Raw genomic sequence first — 12,062 nt, 5'->3', positions numbered from 1 at the left:
TTCATGTCAGTACAGAAATACGGTTGGAATCCCAAGTAATTACCTAGAAAGCTTTAACCAAAAAAAATTAAAAATCACTATGTATAATTTATTCTAATTCCGTGATGTCATTTTAAAATTGGCCAGACGTTTTTAAGTTCTTGAGAGGGATGTATTCGGTGTCAATGGTCTGCTTCTAATATGTATTGCTGTTACAGTCCTGGATGTTACTGATAATTTGAATGGATTTAGTTTGAAAGTCAGGTCAGTGAAGCATTGAGAATGGCAACGAAAAGTGGGGAAGCAAGGCTCCATGAAGTCTGTTCAAGGTGGTCCTTGTGATAAAAAACCTCTGAAATAATATTTCCTTAATAGCGACACCGCAGCGGAAAAAATATTCGATTCGAGGCCTTAAGAGCAGGCAATATTCAAAGGGCTTTCTATATGCACATAGCAATAATGAGAACAAATGCGATCCATTGTATTCTGTGGGAATTTTGAATTATGGTCAATTAACAGATAGTATAATCGTGCAATATGCCTCTAGTGCTTTCTTTAATAATAGGAATTGTTATGGCATCATTAAATACTAATTTTGTTTTCCTACTCACTTCACTGTGAACTGGGGAAACCTGGTCCCTATTGTAAAAGAGAATTAAGTCAAACCAGAGCACAACTTGGTTCAAAGATTACACGTCAGCTGTGTGTCTCTGGGATTATTCCCGATGCTTGGCTACAAGTTGAGGGGTATCTCCACTCCCATTCATTCAGCCCAGACACTGAGGTCCAGCTCTGAGGGCCTTCTAGTGGTTCCCTCACTGAGAGAAGTGAAGCTACAGAGAACCCGCCAGAGGGCCTTCTCGGTGTTGGCACCCTATCTGTCAGATGTCAAGGAAATAAAGAACTACACAACTTTTAGAAGACATCTGGAGGCAGCCCTGTATCACGAAGTTTTAAATGTTTGATGTTTTATTATGTTTTTAGATGCGCTGGAAGCCTCCCAGAATGGCTGGGGTATAAATCGAGGGGAATAATAATAATAATAATAATAATAATAATAATAATAATAATATGGCCACTCACAGAGAGCATCTCTTCTGGATGCCTGGCCTCTAGGGCAACCACTTAATTCTGCTGTCCCACCACCATCCTTGCAGAAGAAGAAGAAAACTTTGGGGAAGGGACATAACTCAACGGTGGAGAATCTGCTCTGCATGTACTGTAAGTTCCGGCGTATTAGGCGACTGGGCGTATAAGACGACCCCCCAACTTTTGCTGTTAAATTATAGAGTTTGGCCACCCGCCAAGCGCCGCCAGGGGCAGAGCGCACACCCCTCCGCTGTTATTGTTATTGTTATTAGATCTGTGTCTCTATAACAATTATTGATAAGCCTGATGGGCTGTGGCTCTAAGAACTGAAATGGTAGCGACAAGTTGTTCCGTGTGTATATGTAGACGTGCACCTATATTTACACATATAGAGAGCTTGGTTACATTGGTAAATTTTGAATTGGTATTTTTTCAGTCCAACCCTAATCCCTCAAATGTATAGGAAACTTTTATTCATCTTATCCCCCGCTCAGAGCCCCAATGCTTTTGGTTTGCTCCAACTGCAGCCTCTTATAGTTGTTTTAACTGCGAGTCTTTTAGTTCTTATGCTCTTACAGTTGTCTTAACTGCGCGTTTTTATTTGTTTTTAGTTCTTATCTGTTTTAATTATCAGTTTTTATCCATCCATTATCCGTGTTTAATCTTGTATTTTATTCAGATGTTTTATCCAATGCTTGTTTCTTTGTCCTTATTTGCTCTAACAATTATCGGTTTAAAAAAATCCTAACTGCTATTTTATTTATATGTTTTTTGTTTGTTTTTTATCCTTGTCTGTGACCGTAATAAATTTCATTCATTCATGCAAAAAGTTCATGGGGGGGGGGGGGAATTGTCAGTCCACCAACCAGCCAGTTCCATCCAGCTTGGAAGAAGAAATTGGCTCTAAAGGAGTTGTCTTGCTTCCTCATGGCTCTGCTTCTTATGTTTCTTCCAGACTCCTTTGGAACAGCTACAATCAGTTTTTCTTTTTAAAAAGTGTTTAGGGGTACTCTCATTTTGACTCAAGAAAATCACCATTTTCTAGCTCAGATCGGGGGAAACAAATACGGTAAACGGACAAAAGGACAAAGGTTCACAAAATGTTTAGGGGGTCTGCGTACCCCTGCGTCTCCCCAGAAAAAAGCATTTGCTACAATAATTCCAGCCAAATCGCCGCCTGCTCTTGTTATCTGAATGACCCATCTCCTCAGAGCCCCTTCTTGCAAGGACAAACACTTGTTTTACCACTTTGCGTGGGCTGGCAATTAATTTCATGTCACCGTAAAATATACCAGAGCAGCATACATGACGGCAAGTATTTGCCACATGTACCTACGCGGAAGGGACACGGGTGGCACTGTGAGTTAAACCACAGAGCCTAGGACTTGCCGATCAGAAGGTCGGCAGTTCGAATCCCCGCAACGGGGTGAGCTCCGGTTGCTCGGTCCCTGCTGCTGCCAACCTAGCAGTTCGAAAGCACGTCAAAGTGCAAGTAGATAAATAGGTACCGCTCCGGCGGGAAGGTAAACGGCATTTTGGTGCGCTGCTCTGGTTCGCCAGAAGCAGCTTAGTCATGCTGGCCACATAACCCGGAAGATGTCTGCAGACAAACGCCGGCTCCCTCAGCCAATAAAGCGAGATGAGCGCCGCAACCCCAGAGTCGGTCACGACTGGACCTAACTGTCAGGGGTCCCTTTACCTTTACCTACGCGGATATAGATACGTACATAATTTCGGGTGTTGTTTTCTTTTAATGAAATGATTCTTTGATTCTTCCATCTGCCTCAAAAAAAGCACCAACACTACAGGAGCCCACGGCTACATACATTTAAAAGACATTATTCCCTCGCCGCCGCCACCCCAAAAAAGAATCCTAGGAACTATAGTTTGTTAAAGGTGCTGGGAATTGTGGGGCAGAACTATAGTTCCCAGGATACTTTGGGGGAAGCAACGTGCTTTAAATGTCTTTTAAATTTAATGTGTGAATGCAGTCAATGGGAGAAGGGTTTGCAGAGGCAGGCTCCTTCACGCTTTCCTGTGCTTATTTTCTATGTTCTATGTTGTGCTCTGGGACACGGGTGGCGCTGTGGGTTAAACCACAGCGCCTAGGACTTGCCGATCAGAAGGTCGGAGGTTCGAATCCCCGCGACGGGGTGAGCTCCCATTGCTCAGTCCCTGCTCCTGCCAACCTAGCAGTTCGAAAGCACGTCAAAGTGCAAGTAGATAAATAGGTACCGCTCCAGTGGGAAGGTAAACGGTGTTTCTGTGCGCTGCTCTGGTTTGCTAGAAGCGGCTTAGTCATGCTGGCCACATGACCCAGAAGCTGTACGCCGGCTCCCTCGGCCAATAAAGCGAGATGAGCGCCGCAACCCCAGAGTCGTCCGCGACTGGACCTAATGGTCAGGGGTCCCTTTACCTTTACCTTTATGTTGTGCTCTGCAAGGTGATATAGGATAAAATGTGGAACCCTCTATATTTCTATTTACAGGTGAAAAGGCATCTCAGGAAGGGTGTTTCTGAGCTGGAAAGGAGTGAGAGGGGAGAAGGTTAGGCAGACTTTCTCTCCATAGATCCTTTTCCCACTAAGACACAGCCTGCCCTAAGTTGGTAAGTTTGTTTGTTTTTTAAGCTGATGAAAGAATGAGAGAAAATCCCCCTAATTTGAGTCATTTAGTAAAATTAACTGAAGTTCCTATTGGTTTGATATAGGAAATGAGCATGGACCTAAATCCCATGTCTCCAAGTTTTAGACTTTGGGGGTTTTATGTGCCAAGATTTAAAACTTATTATTGGACTCCTCTATGGATTTTTCTCTCAGCTCACATTTTAGAGCTTTTTCTTTCTTTTTTTTAGAGGTTTTATTTTTGTTAAACCTCACGCTACTTTACTGCCCTCTTGTGGCGGAATAAATCTATAAGGAGAAGTTTGTTGGCTGCAATTCTAAATGTATTTATGAGGAAGTGAATCTCACACCAAATTAGTATTAAACAAATGTATCACACAAATAATCATTTAAATACATGTTTAGAAGTATTTGAATATGTGTATTGCAAGGACAGCACCACCAAATTCCGGGGTGGGGGGGGAGGTAAAGGTAATGGTAAAGGGACCCCTGACCATTAGGTCCAGTCGTGACCGACTCTGGGGTTGCTGCGCTCATCTCGCTTTATTGGCCAAGGGAGCCGGCGTACAGCTTCCGGGTCATGTGGCCAGCATGACTAAGCCGCTTCTGGCGAACCAGAGCAGCGCATGGAAACGCCATTTACCTTCCCACCGGAGCAGTACCTATTTATCTACTTGCACTTTGATGTGCTTTCGAACTGCTAGGTAGGCAGGAGCAGGGACCGAGCAACGGGAGCTCACCCCATTGCGGGGATTCGAACCACCGACCTTCTGATCGGAAAGTTCTAGGTTCTGTGGTTTAACCCACAGCGCCACCCGTGTCCCTTTCTGGGGGGAGATAGTCCAATTTTGCCCTGCACATCAGTCCGAGAGGTGTGGATCCGGACACTCTGCATTGGAAATATCCCTTTCCAGTGTACCCTCAGGAGGGAAGGGGAGCTTTCCCTCCTCTAATGACCATTTGCCTCCTGACATTCAAACTACTTTTTTGGGGGGGCCAGCAACCATCCGGAGAAGGATTAAGCACCCTCTCCCCTCCTGCAACTCTGCCTCATGTGAGTTTCCCCCGGAGGTCATGATGCAAGTGACAATAATAATAATTGATAATTTATACCCTGCCCATCTGGCTGGGTTTCCCCAGCCACTCTGAGCAACTCCCAACAGAATAATAATAATAATAATAAAGCGATAAAACATAGTTGTTTATTTCCTTGACATCTGATGGGAGGGCGTTCCACAGGGCAGGTGCCACCACCGAGAAGGCCCTGCTCCCCCTCCCGTAATGTTACGTGTGAGGTGCCTGTGCCCTGTTTAATTTGAGTCTAAATCAAGGGTGTGTGTTAGGGCAGAGCAATGCCTGATTTCAACATCATGATATATCACCCGCTAAACATCACGATAGACCGATATATCACAATGTCTGAAATCAGGATGTAACTATGCAAAGGCGAACGGGGTAATGTCTCGGCAACTTAGGGGTCTAAAACAAATACATTTTTACTTACCTTTAACATATTGTTACAAATGTTATTTTATAGCGCAGAGCAACAGAGGCAGCAGGAATAATAGGAGAAGCGAGGACCTGCTACACAGTTTTCCCCATATCGCGATTTTTTACGTAGCACATACACACACATTGTGATTCGTGGTACGTCACCATGACAAATATTATGAAACCATTATTACGAAGTGGACTTTATACCAATTTTGGACGGTGTATCACTACATCACCCAGCCCTTGTGTTTGCGTTTGTGTGTATGTAAGGGTGGACTTAGTCAAATCATCTGTCCAGCTAGGATCCTCTATGCTGACTGACATCGCCAAGATTTGAGGCAGAGAACATTCACAGAATGAGCTACGGATGCCCAGGTTAGAAACTGGGACCTTCTGCATGCAGAGAAGCAGATCATCATCATCATCATCATCATCATCATCATTTTTAATTTGTATACCGCCTTTCTATCTTACAATACTCAAGGCTGAAGCTGAAGATACTCAAGGCTGAAGCTGAAGAAACAAAAAATGTACATCTTATAACAATCTAATACAATACAAAAATGTGATAATAAAGCATAACTTTAAAATAGGCAGCCTACATCAAAAAAGTAACATTCAACAATCAATTAGAATAGTATAAAATACTATCAACTATAATCAATAAAACAACTATAAACTATAATCAATAAAACAATGGCAAGCCACAGTACATAAAACAATACAGTACACATAGAGAAGCAAAGGGCGGAAGGAGGCCTTGCCTGATGGAGTCCCTCCCCTCACAGTTCTTCCTCCAGGAACAGCTCCCTTATCAGGACTCTAGGGCTGGAGGGTGGAGCAAGGCAGGTGGAAGGAGGCCTTGCCTGATGGAGTCTCTCCCCTCACAGTTCTTCCTCCAGGAACAGCTCCCTTGTGAGGAGACCCAGGGCCAAAGGGTGGAGCAAGGAAGGTGGAAGGAGGCCTTGCCTGATGGAGTCTCTCCCCTCACAGATGTCCCAACAAGGAGGTATAGCCCTTTCCCCAGATAGTGAATGGTTTTGATAGAGCTGTTCTGGATCCACGACAGACCTAGGATGAACAAGACACAATGCCTTTCAGGGAAACGGTCATCTATAGAGATGCCCATGGTCTTCAAAACAGCTTCCAGAGAAGCTTGGATTGATCAGTAATGCCAAGAAAAAGGTCATGGGCCTAAGTAAGTCTGCAGCTCTGAGTCTGCTTGGGCTGGATCTACACACATCAATAAAACGTTTCAGGAAAATGCGTTGCCAACCTCGTAATGGGAAATCATGTTGGCAAAAGACAGAACTCCACGGCGCAATCTGGTGTCACGTTGTTATAACAAATTTTAAACACTTTTCCTTGACTAATGTAGCCTTGGATCACACTTCAAACCACAAAGTGTTCTGTTCAAAGGCTAGAAGTACCCTCAGAACAGCAGAAGGAAGGGAGAGACTTGATGGACAGAGAAATACCCCAGCAACTCTCTGTGGTTTGACAGAAGTATAAAATATCTGAGGGCATCCACCTCTGACTTCAGTTTCCAGCAGCTGGTCTTCAGAAGCAACAGCCCTCCAACCATGGAGGCAGAAACAAGCGGCTGATAATAAGAACGCCACTAACTCTGCATGTATGACATTCAGACCATTATCAGTCTCCGGGGACAAGAGAAATAGCATTGGGTCCAAATTAAGATGCTGACAAGCACAGACGTATTTGCAAATGCTGACTCCCACAAAGCTTTAATAGTGATACAGTCCCACCACATATGCCTGCAGGAGCCAAGAGCCTTATAGCCTCTCCAACATTTGGTATTGGGGAGGATAATGAATTGTTTTTATGTGTTTGGCCGCTGTGAGAACAGGATGTTGGACTGAATGGGTCATTGGCTCCCATTTCTCCTCCTTTCCAACATGTGTTTCCTCTGGGAAGCTAAATTAAGAATATAAGAGCAGCCTGGTGGCCCCATCTACTCCAGCATCCTGTTCTCACAATGGCAAACCAAGCGCCTACATATGTGAAGCCCACCAGCAGAATCAGAACCCAAGGGCACCCTCTTCTCCTTCAGTTTCCAGCAGCTGGTCTTCAGAAGCAACAGCCTCCAACCACAGAGGGAGAAGCAAGCATCAGGGTTAGGAGACCCTGATAGCCTTATCAGCCCTTGTTGTCCTTACACGGGCCTCATTCTTGTAACTCGCTTTTCTAAAACCCTCTGAATTCTCTTATCAGCCTGAGACAACTCCTTCCTTCCTCAAAGCAATTCTGCACACGCATCTCAGCTCTCCCTTATCGGCAGAGCTTCCGTACTTAAGTGATCCGATATGTATCAAAGCTGCCTTATCGCAGGCAGAAGCGAGGGATTCTCACGCGTGGACCTTGCCTCCGAGCCGGCAAAGTGTTGCGCTAGGTAAATCTGCAACCAGAAACGGCCCTTCGAAGCATAAACATGGTCTGAAATTCCCAGAGATCACAAGAGCCTAATTCTGTTGTGGTCAGACAGCAGTTGATGGGATCTGAGGATGACAACTCAGGCCTGTTGCTAAGAGGAGATGCTGTTTCTAGGCCAGTGTTTGTGTCTCCTTCCCGTGCTTAGGATTTTACCCGCCATTCTGGGAGACGATATATAATGAATTGAAAAAGGTATTTAAATATACCTTCTTGAAGAAACCAGAGGCCTTTCTCCTGGGCATAGTCGGCCAATCGGTGTTAAAGAAGGATAGAACTTTCTTTATGTACGCTACAACAGCAGCAAGAATACTTATTGCAAAGTATTGGAAGACACAAGACATACCCACTCTGGAAGAATGGCAGATGAAGGTGATGGACTACATGGAATTGGTGGAAATGACTGGCAGAATCCGATACCAGGGAGAAGAGTCGGTGGAAGAAGACTGGAAGACATTTAAAGACTATTTACAGAAATATTGCAAAATTAATGAATGCTAGAATGATGTTGGATTGAAATTAAGTGGTTTCTAGCTGTAATGGTATAAAAGAATATGAAAAAATTGTTTTTTATAAGTAAAAATTTAATGTTTTCAGACAAATAGACTGAAAAACAGTTTCTATCCAAGAGCTGTGGCCTTTTTGAATGCTGTAACTCGATAGTGTGACCTGGGAGTTTGATGGGTGTTGGTGTGGGTGTGGCTGGAATGTGGTTTGTTTGGTTGTTGTTGTTGTTTTGCTTTTGTTGTTTTTAAGGGATGGCATCCAATTTCGTTGCACTTGTGCAATGTTGCACTTGTGTAATGACAATAAAGAATCTATTCTATTCTATTCTATTCTATTAAGATTAAAGATCAGGGTAAAATAAAGAGGGAAAGAAACTGCTGAGCTGGAATACAAAAAAGGGAGGTATGAGGAGGTCCGGGAAACAAGTAAATGAAAAATGAGTGATGAAAAGATTGATTGCTTTTAACTATTTTTATTTTCTATTTTTTCTTTTTTCTTTTTCTATTTTGTAATATTGTAAAAACCCTAATAAAAATTTTATTAAAAAAAATAAATAGGATGTTACCCGCCGATGTGCAAGAGGTCTTTGCAAGCCAGCGCATGAGCCTCGGAAGTCGCTGGCGCAGCAGAGGAATGTTCAGTGCTGGGGGAAAGGATCTAATAGTGGTACTTGCCATAGTAATGTTATCACGTTACTGTGATGTCACATTCTTGACAACCAGTGTGATACAGCAGTTAGGATGTCGCCCTGGAATCAGGGAGATGAGTATGGGCAAGGGAACCATTTTAACAGAGGACGGTCCTCAACTTGATGGGCTCTTTGGGGACAGTCCTCTGTTTCAAGGGATGTCCAGTCCAAGTTGAGGTTAAAGACAGAAGTTTAGAAAAATGGAGATCAAGAAGACCTTAGAAGCTGCCCAACAGTAGCAGCATCTGGGCAGAAGAGAATTACGGTAGCAACTATACACAAGTCACCTGGTACTGCTCTTTCTCACTATGGGGGTGGACGGACTCTTTTGCAGTTCTGTTGTAATCATGGCAGTTATTTATATATTTGCAACTACGCATATACATTTTTTTAAAAAGATATTTATTAAGATTTTTAAAGTATTACAAAATGAAAAAAGAAAAAAGAAAAATACAAAATAAAAATAGTTAAAAACAATTCCATCTTTCCATTACTTATCTTTCATTTGCTTGTTTCCCGGACCTCCTCACACCTCCCTTTTTTGTATTCCAATTCAATTTGTTAATTCAGCAAATCCTTTCCCTCTTTGTTTATCCTAATCTTTAATCTTAAAATATTTTAACCTTAAATTTTAACCTATTAATAATCCATTTTTTCATATTCCTTATAGCATTATAGCTAAAAACCACTTAACTTCTTATCCAACATCGTTCTAACATTCATTAATTTTACAGTATTTCTGTAGGTAGACTTTAAACTTTTTCCAATCTTCTTCCACCGACTCTTCTCCCTGGTCTCGGATTCTGCCAGTCATTTCCGCCAGTTCCATATAGTCCATCACCTTCATCTGCCATTCTTCCAGGGTGGGTAGATCTTGTGCCTTCCAAACAACTACGCGTATACATTTTGTATAAATATATAAAGAAATATAAATTTTATGCACTTCTGTGTGCTCATTCCTTCAGCAGGAAGGGAAAGTATGCAGAAGAGACTAGCCTAAGTTTCAAATCCACAAATTTGAAAATTTCATTTTCATTTATGTATATACAAAGAGACAAATTTAGTTCCATAGAATCCTAGAACTGTAGAGCTGGAAGGGATCACTAGGGTCATCTAGTCTGACCTGCTTCAATGCACAATTTTTTGCCCAACGTGGGGCTTGAACCCACAACCATGAAATTAAGCGTCTCATCCTCTATGGACTGAGCTATCCTGAATGGATATAGATTATTATGGATTACACATATGATACAGTTCAATAACCACTAATGTATCAACTGACTTCTCAGTGATGCTACATTGGAATTCAAAGTACGTCTTCAATATAATAGAATGCAAATGTAATACAGTGGTACCTTGGGTTAAGAACTTAATTCATTCTGGAGGTCTGTTCTTAACCTGAAACTGTTCTTAACGTGAAGCACCACTTTAGCTAATGGGGCCTCCTGCTGCTGCCGCGCCGCCGCTGCGCGATTTCTGTCCTCATCCTGAAGCAAAGTTCTTAACCCGAGGTACTATTTCTGGGTTAGCGGAGTCTGTAACCTGAAGCATCTGTAACCCGTGATACCACTGTATTCTCCTTTTTTAAAAAAGTATTATACTGCACATTATTCAAATTTCTATAGTATAATTTATTAATTAATTGTGGCAGTAGTGAAAAGACTTTTAATAATTCTAACTGATGTTCTCGTTTAATGTTCTTAAGAAGGGGTATTGGTTCTCAAATTGCTCATTTCTTTGTCTACCTTGCCTTAAGGAAATCATATCCATTAATTCTGTCGTTGTGGTCAGATGCTAAATTCTATTGAACCTTTCTTGGGGTTCTTGAAAGTTATGTCCATAGCCAAAACGGCTCCCAACTTAAGAACTGACAAGGCAGAAACTAAAGAGACGAGAAAATACAAGTTTGTGATCTGTGAAGCATAGATGCTATGAAAAACTGGGTGGCTGCATTTTGCCAGCATTGAAATTATGAGAGAGAGAGTGTGTGTGTGTGTCATGTCCAGGCAGTTGCCTGAACATGCAATAAATAAAACTGAGGCAGGGGCAAGAGTGTGTACACCAAATTCTCACTCGCTCCAGTGACACACACTCCCCAGATCTTGATGTTATCATCACAAAGGTCGGAAGGTCGGAAGAGGATTGAACTTACTTGGAAACTTTTGTGTGTCCAGCAACCCTGACTGGGAGAATTCCATTAACCAGAGAGGCAAGGTTGCCATCAGATGTCTTCTAAAAGTTGTGTTGTTCTTTATCTCAACATCTGATGGGAGGGCGTTCCACAGGGTGGGTGCCACTACCGAGAAGGCCCTCTGCAAGGTTCCCTGTAACTTCGCTTCTCACAGTGAGGAAACTGCCAGAAGGCCCTCAGCGCTGGATCTCAGTGTCCGGGCAGAATGATGGGGGTGGAGATGCTCCTTCAGGTATACAGGACTGAAGCTGTTTAGGACTTTAAAGGTCAGCACCAACACTTTGAATTGTGCTCGGAAACATACTGGGAGCTAGTGAAGATCCTTTAGGACCGGTGTTATATGGTCCCAGCGGTTTCTCCCAGTCACCAGTCTAGCTGCCTCATTCTGGATTAGTTGTAGTTCCCGACTCACCTTCAAAGGTATCCCCACATAGAGGGCATTGCAGTAGTCCAAGAGCCAGTGTGGTGTAGTGGTTAAGAGGAGTGGACTCATAATCTGGTGAACCGGGTTTGATTCCCTGTTCCTCCACATGCAGCTGCTGGGTAACCTTGGGCCAGTCACACTTCTCTGAAGTCTCTCAGCCCCACTCACCTCACAGAGTGTTTGTTGTGAGGGAGGAAGGGAAAAGGAGATTGTTAGCTGCTTTGAGACTACTTAGGGTAGTGATAAAGCGGGATATCAAATCCAAATGCAAACTCTTCCAAGCAGGAGATAACTAGAGCATGCACCACTCTGGCAAGACAGTCTGTGGGCAGGATGAGTCTCAGCCTGTGTACCAGATGGAGCTGGTAGACAGCTGCCCCCGACACAGAATTGACCTGCACCTCCATGGACAGCTGCGAGTCCAAAGGGACTTTTTCCAGTGATCAGCCAATATATTAGAGGCTTCAAAAGGGATCCTCGAAGTGATCAAAATATTTATATTACACCTTAATCTAAGAATGCTGCATAATGTCACACAATCTGATTGACTCTAATAATGTGGTTTTGTGGACAGAAATATCTGCAGATGAGGACTGACTGTACACAGCTGAGTCAGGCA

This window comes from Podarcis muralis, chromosome 1, assembly GCF_964188315.1.
Source record: "Podarcis muralis chromosome 1, rPodMur119.hap1.1, whole genome shotgun sequence".
Lineage (NCBI taxonomy): Eukaryota > Metazoa > Chordata > Lepidosauria > Squamata > Lacertidae > Podarcis > Podarcis muralis.
The sequence above is the reverse complement of the archived record's forward strand: the minus strand, read 5'-3'. Positions refer to the sequence as shown.